The following is an 8549-nucleotide window of genomic DNA, read 5'->3' as shown; positions in this document are numbered from 1 at the left end:
CTAGCACCGGCGTACTCCAATCTGCAGTTTTGCAATAAGTGCCTTGGAGATCCAGCTCGACAACATGGCCGGTTGTGTTGCTGCAATAGACGCCCTTCCACCAGCAGCAGTCGTCACCCTTCCATGATGAAAGGAGGTTGGCAGGGTCTGATAGACCTGCCCTGAAGGCAAGAAGGGCGGACCTCTCACTAGCAACACAGCTGGGGATCGCGTCATTCAGATGCACCGCAGGTGTGTCCTCTGTGGTGCTCTTGGCTTGAGTGAACAAGAGCAAGGCTATGGCTATTTGGATGCAGGAGAACTGAAGTGTGTCCATTGGATACTTTACCATGGACATATATGGTCTTGTTCTTCTTGGTCCATTAGTATGCAAAATGATATAGTATATGTAATCCAACAGTTGGTGTCCTGGCTGTTGAATTTTCTGCAATGTTTAACTGCTTACAGTGACACTGTGGGCCACATTTCTTCTGGTTGATTGTCACTCATATGCAGGTACCTGAGACCAGCGTTACGTGTGAACTTCAACACCATAGATTTGCATGGGGGTCGCTGGTGGCCATTATATTATGTCCATTTCACGATGTTTTCTCTGTTATACTCTGGGATTTGAGATAGCAGACCAGCAAGGACTTTCGGGCTAGGAATTTAATGAACGAAAGGCCCTGGAGAGTGGAGCTGAGCGCAGGTTTTCACAACTACTACTTGGCTTGAGGAGGGTCCAGGTACTACTATCCAAGGAGGCAAGGACCATGAATTTGTTGGAATGAAAATAGAACATATGTTTATAATGTTTTTCTATAGTTACTAAAGTAGTAATCATAAATGTAAGTTTAAGAATTCTTAGATCATAACTGGTGAAATCTGTTGCTAAGAGATCCTACCATCTATTTTAAGTCTAAGAATTCTTAGATAATATGTAGTGAATTCTGTTGCTAATACTAGAACATATGTTTATAATGTTTTTTATAGTTACTAAAAGTAGTGAACCCAATCTGGAAGAACTCCCCGCGGCGCGCAGCCACTCAGCGCCTCTTTCCTGCTCCCCGCAGGTCGCCGGGCATGTGGGAGTGAACAGAGCAGGCAGAACAGGAGAGTTTTTGGCTTGGGAGAACAGAGAGAGGGAGGAGAAGAGAAGCTGCGTCAGTGGGGATGAAGATCTGTAATCCGTGCCCGTGCTATGCGAGCATAGCAGTGCGGTGTCGGTCTCTCTTCTCTGAACGATTCCTTGTCAACTCTTCCATGGCTATCTGACAAGGACCAACAGAACGCCATGGCATACTATTTTCCCCTTTTCCAGTTAACGCCATTAACGAGCTGAAATGCTGGAGAGGAAAAGGTGGGGACTGCATGAACGCATATGCCTTTGTCCGTGGAACAGGAGAAGGATTAAACTTCAGGAAGAAATTTAGTACGTAACTGCTAACTGGCATTACTAGAGAAGATGTAAGTTCAGAGAAGCACACACGAAAACTTAAAAAAATTCGCTCGGGTTGGAAACGGGAGAGACCAGCAGTGTACGTACTTGATAACTTCTCTTTTCTAGATCAGATTTGGTGAGCCCCCTTTGCTTCAGAAGCAGATGCATCATTATCTACCAACAAAGCTTCCAGAGCATTTTTCAGGTTCTGCATACTGACACGCACAGTAAGATAGCCGTAGCAGTAGCACAATATTGGATCCCACCTCTAATCATGGACCCTAACTCGCACAATATGCATTAGTTTCTAGGACTGAATGAAATAAATTATTTCTAGGACTGAATTAAAGAAATTAACAGAGCGAATATCTACAAGATACAAGCATTATCTTAATTCTTATTAACTCACATTTTCCCTGCACATATGCAATATATAACATGTGTGCTTATGCAATAATGCAAGTGAAGGAACCTGTGCTAGATGTGGGTCAGCTTAAATTAACTGAAACCATACATGTATAACAAACTAAACATGACACTTAAATCTTCAGCTTATGTGGCCAAAATGTACTCCCAAAACCCAACAAACACACACAGAGAAGGATGCACAACAGCACTTGGGAAGTAAATATGCTGATTTATACTACTATAAAGCAGAGGCAGACAACTAAAACGGTCATTACCACAAGGGGGATACAGTTCGACAATTCGATAATGGTCAGGCCAAAACCAAATAATCGAAGAGAGCTGAAGAACATGTACATGACTAGAATTCATACATGTGCATGGCTAGTTCCAATACAGTGGACCTAGAATACATACATGTGCATGACTTGTTCCAGTACAATACACTGGAATATTGATTGATACATTCATGATAAATCTCCAGAGTATATCAAATTACATGTCTAGATCAAACCAAGAATCAATGCTGGTTCCAGTACAATATGAAAAACAGCATACCAATCTCAGTCGATGGAATGCGCCTTGAATACATATACTGACTAGTTCTAGTACAATACCTAAACATTGATTGATACATTCATGATAAATCTCAAAAGCATTACATGATAGAAAACCAAGAACCAGTGATAGTCATCTCATCTCAAGCTTCTACCCATTAATTTTAGCTCTCACGGAAGTCCAGGTAACAGCCAGTTGCACATAAACCCAATCATACAGGCTGTCACAGAGCGAGTACCATGAAACTCTCCATCTCCTCTTGAACAACAAGGTACAGAAGACCACCCAGAGACCCATCACATATCCAGAGCCCATGGCGAGGAAAAACGAAACCAAGTCATTGCTTGCATCTCCGTGGTTTTCTCCTGGAATTGACGAACAATTTACAGAGAGAGGTGGACCGCAGAGGCCGGGGTTGCCAATATAAATATAGGCCGGGTCTTCGAGTGTTTGCAATTGATTTCCAGTCGGTATTTCCCCCCTCAGATTGTTGTAGGACAGGTTCAGGCGACTCAATGATGTGAGAGTCGATAAGCTTGAAGGGATTTCACCGGACAAATCATTGTGCGATAGGTCAAGTGACTCCACCTGCATTAAGGCGCCAATATTCTCAGGGAGTTTTCCATTGAAGTTGTTCCATGATAAGTTCAGGCTCTTCAATGCTACAAGAGCGCTGATTTCTTCAGGGATCTCTCCCATGAGACTATTACAGGATAAATCAAGATTCACCATATATATGATTTCTCCTGTATATAATCTCTCTTGACCTTTTGTGAGTACTGTTAAATTCTCAGTATAGTCAACTAGTTCATTGCCAGCAGAATATACTCCAGAAGTGAATGCATCCCGAAGATCATCATTGTCTCTTGTTTGTGTCATGCCTGTACAATTAATAATAGATCTCGGTATGCTCCCTGAAATATTGTTGTAGCCAAGGTCCAAGTATTGAAGATTAACAAGCTCCGTAAGCTCGTCTGGAATGTGACCACAAAACATATTGGATCTCAGTCGTAAGAATGACAAAGATGATAGCTTCTCCCCAATCCATGCTGGTAAAGCCCCAGAGAATTGATTATGTCCGAGATCAAGAAAGATGAGTTGTGGACATTTCTGGAGAAGTGAAGGAAATTCACCAGAGGTTGTTGTTTCTCAAGCTTAGGTTAACGATGCTTAGAGTCAGATCTGTCATGTTTGTGCTAGACTTGTTGACTAGGCAATCGGTAATTGATCCATTGAGGTTATTACTTGATAGATCTAACAACCACAATGATCGCAATCTGCACAAAGAAGATGGAATGGCCCCAGAGATCATGTTGTTATATAGAACAAGTGTTTCAAGCCCTGGAGCTCCAAAGTCTAATGGTAGTGGCCCAACTAGGTTGTTCCGACTGAGATCCAGGTCGGTCAGAGTGATGGGAAGTTTGGGTATTGGACCAGTAAGCTGGTTAGAACTGCAATCCATATTTGTTGCTCTCATAAATTCCATTGTTGATGGGAGCACTCCTGTAATCTGATTATTTCGAATGTTCAGAAACTCTGCTGAGGAAGCTGCTATCCAAAACCAACCTGGTACCATGTCATTTATGCTTGTGTTTGATATATCAAGACTCCATACCTGTGTTTGCCATCTAAGCCACATTGGGAATTTAGGCCCTAGCTGACAGGACCGAAGATGAATCCATTTTAGACTGAAAGGAGGAACCCAAGCTGGGCTCACTGTGATGGCTATGGAGTTGTCTGATAATCTCAATTCCTCCAACCTACCTAGACGTGATAAATGACCTTCATGTATGACCCCATTCAGGTTGTTAGAACGAAGGTCCAGAATTATTAGCTGTTTGAGCTCTCCTATCCACACTGGGACATGACCAGTTAGGCTGTTATGAGCGAGATACAGCCAGCTAAGGTTGCTCAAGGATTCTACTGGTGCAGTTGGCAGGCTTCCAGTCAGATTGTTGTACTGTAGAGACAACCATTGTAGTTTATTCCGTGAACCGCTGGGTAATCGATGGAATAACTCTGCCTTACTCCCATTGATATTGTTACTGAAAGATACCAACCTCTCCAACTTACATAGGTTCTTCATGTTGGATGGTATCATGCCCACAAGGTTATTATCTGATAAATCAAGCTCCACAATGGAGGTCATATTACCTATCCCATCTGGAAATGGGCCATAGAAACCATTGCCCGAGATACCTAGATACGTGAGGCTAGTTAAATCCCAGAACCAGTTGGGCCTGCTATGCTTATGGAGGTGGTTTTCCGAAAGGTCGAGAGTTTCTAGAGATGTCAGATTTGAGAGCAGAAGAGAATCAGGGCTACTTTTAAGCAGGCAATTAGTAACACGAAGAACTTTCAGAGTTGGAAGCATGTTCACCGATGGAAGCCAGTGAACAATTGTGCTGAGGTTCACCCCAGACATATCTGGGTGCTCAAGGGAAGTTAACCGTGATAACCAGGTGATATCAGTGGAGTATGTGTCGTCACTCGTCACTCCCAAGATTTAAGTACCATAAGTTGGAGAGATTACCCAGCTGCGGCGGTATCCTTCCAATGAACAGTGAGGCTGATAGGTCGAGATATCTCAGCTGATGGAGAGAACCCATGAACTCCGGCATCTGTATCTTGTCGAAGCTATTGCAGCTAAGGTCGAGATATCGAAGATGATCTAAACCAAGCAACGAGGAACTTATGTTGCCTGCTAGCATCTGCCTACTCTCATCGCCTCGGAGATCGAGCTTGACAACATGGCCGGTTCTGTTGCTGCAGTAGACGCCCTTCCATCGGCAGCAGTCATCGCCCTTCCATGATGAAAGGAGGTTGGCAGGGTCTGATAGGCCTGCCCTGAAGGCAAGAAGGGCAGACTTCTCACCGGCAACACAGCTGGGAATCGCATCGTTTGGATGCAGGGCAGATGTGCTGCCCTCTGTGGTGCTATTGGCATGAGTGAACAAGAGCAAGGCTATGGCTATTTGGATGCAGGAGAAGTGAAGTGTGTCCATTGGAGATTTTGGCATGAACATATGGTCTTCTTTTCTCCCGGGTCAGTTATATGTTCTTCTTGCGATAGGAGACCAATGAGGACTTTGGGGCTAGGAATTTCATGGAAGGCGCTCGAGAGTGGAGCTGAGCGCAGTTTTTTCCACAACTAGTCTGCTTGAGGGTCCAATCATGACTTTGGGGCTTGGAATCTAACGGAAGTCGCTGCTGGAGTGGAGGGGGTCCAGGTACTGTACTGTCCAAGGACCATGAATTGTTGGGAATGAAAATAGAATGTAAATATTCTAAGAATTCCTACAAAATAAGTGGTGAATTCCGTTGATCCCACCACCCCATGTTGGGCCCAGATTAAAGATTGATGTGAAAGAAAGAAATCCGATCCAAGAAAAATCTCAATATTTGGGACGGCGAACCCAATCCCGTCCATCTCCCTCCGACGACCACAAGAATACTGAAGTTGAATGGGGGAGGGGAATGTGGAAGGAGGCGACCTTGCGATCTGGAGGCTGGCGGCGCCGGTGACGAGGCCGGAGACGCCGTCGAGCGGATCCTGTGGAAGAACTCCCCGCGACGCGCCTCCTTCGTGCTCCCCCGCGGCTGCGTCCGGACGACGGACCAGGCATGGCCGCCGCCCCGGCTACTCTGCTGGCGCAGGTCGCCGGGCATGTCGGAGTGAGCAGAGTAGGCAGCCCACACCGTGGGGATGAAGATCTAATCCGTGCCCGTGCTGTCTTTTCATTTTTCTCTTTTATTACATATAGGGAATATATTAATACACCTGGCCTCTCTATTGACGACAAGATGTCTCAAACGCACCAAGAATACACACTCCCAAAACAAACAGAAGAAAAAGACTCCCTCCGATGATCAATCACTAGCATTAGCAGCACTCTCACCACCACCAAAAACAGCACCCAGATTATCAAAGAGGTGGAGAAGATAACAAAGGATGGCTTTGATTGGGTGGTGCTTCCCAAGTATCTGGTCTCGACCTCCGTGGTAAAATCCTAGGTCTGACCTTACTTGGTTATACCTGACAATGGCGGCGCTTTTTGCATTGCTTGGAGTTTGTTCGGATTGGATCTTCAGAGTGAAAACCCAGAATCCGGCCTTCGATGGTGGATCTGGCGATGATGATGTATATACGTCTTTTTTCTTCTTGAAGGCGTTGCTTCTGGAGAACCTTCACCGTAGTCATTATGTTTGTCAAAATATGATTGGTGTCGATGATCGTTGTTGTACATCATCAACCGTTGTTTTGATCGCTTCTGGTCTTTTTTTGCTTTTTCTTTCCTTAGGCATAGCTTCGGTCTTACATGACTTTGCTTTTTGCCAGTGTGATCCTTGTGTGCGTGCGTAGTGTTGGTTGTGTGCATTTTAGTTATGCAAAGGCCGGCACTACTAGGGAAAAGCCTAGCAGCAGCGAGGGTTTTGGACTTCTCAGTAGCGCGGGCACCGGCGCTACTAATAAGGCGCTACAGCTAACGTATAGCAGTAGCGCATGTTGTCCCGCGCTACCGCTAGGAAGCGCTGCTGATAATGCGGCGCTACTGCTAAATTCCCTCCCCCCTCACTACTACTAGTTTATTTATTAGTTTTTTTCCTGTATATTTGTTTTGTATTTGAATAGGCTTTATACAATAATCTTTAGCATATCATAAACATACAAATGTAATCATATAGCATATACATACAATTAGTCTTATCAAATCATGTCATCATCATAATCATCATCCAACACAAAGTGGTCTCTCGTCATCATCTCGAAAATAGCGATACAAGTCTCGAATGATATGCAAATACATCGTCATCCATCTAAACAATGATATACGCGAGAAGAGCTATCACTTTGAGAACATGAGTTCATATCCCTCTCTCGCATTAGCGTGAACCTCTAAACTAACTACTGCCTGTTGCTCGGAAACCGGAAACCGGTACACCTGGGCCTGACACTCCGGCCACTTGTCGTATATATACTCTTGGCATAGCACTTCTTCGTCATCTATGATCTATGCACCTGCATCATCACATTAGTCGATGATATGCAACATATATAGTTGAGCAACAGAAAGAGACAGACTTGGCAAAAATAGAAACAACATATCATAAGCATAAATAACAAAGTTCATCGTACCCCAAAATGCCCTAACTAGAGTGATTTTCGCTAGTCGAGGAGGAGGACGGTTTAATTACCTCACAAATAAAGTTTCACCGTGCATAACTCAAAGTTTTGTCATACAGAAAGTATGGACTAAACGGACACATTGTCATATATCGACAATCACTCCAACATGTCGTTCCATCCATCCAAGTCAGGGAGATAGTCCCCGAGCCTAGTGAAAGGCTTCACGTCGAGACGCTGAGAGGCTATCCATGTTCGGACGTCTTCCCGCGACATTTGTCCTTCTCCGTAGAACATCCCTGTTTTTCCGACGACCTCCTTCATGATGATTTGGGCAAGTTCGTGCTGATGTTATAAAACTCAGCTCGAAGTCGATGATCCTCGATATCTCCTATGTCCTTTGCCCATTGCAGAATATGGGCATCACCGGAAGAAGGTGCCATGCGAAGGTTCTGGTGATCCCGTCTGTACTCCAGCATGTGGTGTAGGACATAGAATCCATCATTAAGAGAATCGTTCGGTTGCTGGATGCAGCAGAAGTCGGTCTTATGGCCGAAGGCGACCCTGCCGCCCCTCATCTTCTTGTCCCTGACCTCTCCACCCAGTGATTGGTAGTGATACATAGCACTGTCGAGAACATCCTTGATGTGGGTGTAATCCTTTTTGTGAATGTTCTTTGACGAGTCCAAGTAAAGAGCGTGGGAGAATCGGGGGTAGAGGATGATGAGGACGGCGCGCCCGCCGCTACGCAAAATAAGTCCTCAAATTAATTAGCCTCCACCGTGCAAATGAATGATTGAAATCGAAGGAAGGATAGCAGCGCGGATGACTTACACGGGATGATAAGGCACGAGAATCGCCCCCTTGTCCTTATTGGGGAGCATGAAACTGACAATGTAATCCCTCGCGTATTCACGGTGATTTGCGCAGACTCCCAAGAAGCCCTCGTGCATGTAGTACGGGTCAGCGACACAGATATGAGATATCTGCTCAACCCCGATGATGTAGTTCATGTGCAAGGCATAAAGGCGGACAAACATA

General features: G+C 44.8%; 1 pseudogene; it reads right to left on the bottom strand.

Annotated features, from left to right (window-relative positions):
- Positions 1-2313: 2313 nt before the first annotated feature.
- LOC123131754 (receptor-like protein EIX2) lies at positions 2314-6110 on the bottom strand (annotated as a pseudogene).
- Between the last annotated feature and the right edge of the window lie 2439 nt (positions 6111-8549).

This window comes from Triticum aestivum, chromosome 6A (assembly GCF_018294505.1).
Source record: "Triticum aestivum cultivar Chinese Spring chromosome 6A, IWGSC CS RefSeq v2.1, whole genome shotgun sequence".
NCBI classification, from domain to species: domain Eukaryota; kingdom Viridiplantae; phylum Streptophyta; class Magnoliopsida; order Poales; family Poaceae; genus Triticum; species Triticum aestivum.
This window is presented reverse-complemented; position numbering and strand designations above follow the sequence as displayed.